Below are 1,794 nucleotides of genomic sequence, written 5' to 3' on the forward strand. Positions count from 1 at the left end.
GTAACCCTCACCTGTAAATCCCTCACATGTCGCCTAAATTAGAATTCATTCATAAAAGTGATAGACCAATTGCTGTGGCATTGACCCCACTTACGGCAACTGTGTGTGTGTATGTGAAGAATCAACTGTCTGAATTGGACATCCTCTTACAGAAGGGTCACAAGGAAGAGATGAGCCAGTCAGGGTGTAGTATAGCACCAATGAAACATACAACTTTCCTCTAGTTCTTTAATGCTTCTTCAATTCCCACTATCATGATCCCAATTCTACCTTACAAATCCAACGATACCAGAGGATGAACACTGGTACAGATAGGAAGTGGAAACACAGGAAATCCAGGACCGATAAACCCCTCAGGACCAATAATGAGAGTAGCAATACCAGGAGGGGAAGGGGAAGGTGGGAGAGAAAGGGGGAACCAATCACAATGTTCTACATATAACCCCCTCCCAGGGGAATGGACAACAGAAAAGTGGGTGAAGGGAGACAGCGGTTTATGTAAGACATGAAAAAATAATAATTTATAAATTATCAAGAGGTTATGAGGGAGAGAAGGTGGGGAAGGGAGGGGGAAATGAGCTGATACCAAGGGCTCAAGTAGAAAGAAAATGTTTTGAAAATGATGATGGCAACAAATGTACAAAGGTGCTCGACACATGGATGGATGGATTGGGATAAGAACTGTATGAGCCCCCAGTAAAATGATTTTAAAAAATAAGAAGAATCAACTGTCTGGGCCCTCTAGAGTTTTCAAGGTTGTGACCTCTTACAAACAGATCTCCAGGTCTTTTTTTCAAGATGCCTCTGGGTGGATTCAAACTGCCAACCTTTTAGTTAATTAACTGTTTATGCCACTCAGTGACTAAAAGCAGCATACCCCTTGCCATCAAGTTGATTCCAACTCACAGTGACCCTATGGGGACACTAAGGTCTCCAAAGCTGGAGATCTTTACAGCAGTTGACATTCTCCAAAGATTCACTGGTGGATTTGAACCACTGACCTGCCGTTAGAAGCCAAGTACTTAACCATTGTGATAATAGGGAAGTCCTTGCAAATGGCATACATCGGTTGTTTTGGGGTGTATTAAAATATTATCCAAAGAGTGAGGCATTTTCCCTGCCGGTTTAAGTACAGTGAAACTGTGACTACGTGGCCCGTGACACAGAAATTCAAATGTAATATAATTGACAACTGACTCTTGTCATCACAAAAAGGTTAATCTGAGGAGTTTCATTACCGTTGAAATGATGCAAGTCTGCATCTTGTGAAAATGAATTGTTGGAATCGTGTTAAGCATTGTGGAAAGGTTCTACTTTCAATTCTGCGAAGTGTCCCCTAGGGAGCGCCAGTAGATCTCAAAACAAAGCAAAATAACTCAACGCTATCAAGTCTGACTCTGTGTCCTAGAAGAACAGGGCGGAACTGCCCCTGTGAGTTTCTGAGAGAGTAACTCTTTATGAGAGTAGAGAGCCTAAAGCCTCCTCTTTCTCCCTTGGAGAGGCTGGTGTTTCAAACTGCTGACCTTTCGAGTATCAGCCCCTTGTGTGACGATTCCACCCCAGGGCTCTTCAGTAGATCTCTGAGAAGGGGCTAATAAAATGGCCATAGCCACAAAAGTGCTCAAAACGAGCACCAAAATCATAAACATTGATCTCCACAACTCTGACTCTGGAAAAGCTAGATGGTATCTGGTTACCACGACCAACTGCTCAAAAAGGGATCATATTAGAAGGTCCTGGATAGAGGGGGAATAAAATGTGGCCCCAAACTCAAACTCACAGGAAAGACCGCAC

Source organism: Echinops telfairi, unplaced genomic scaffold (assembly GCF_000313985.2).
Source record: "Echinops telfairi isolate 266 unplaced genomic scaffold, ASM31398v2 ScPeMD7_5;HRSCAF=22, whole genome shotgun sequence".
NCBI lineage: Eukaryota > Metazoa > Chordata > Mammalia > Afrosoricida > Tenrecidae > Echinops > Echinops telfairi.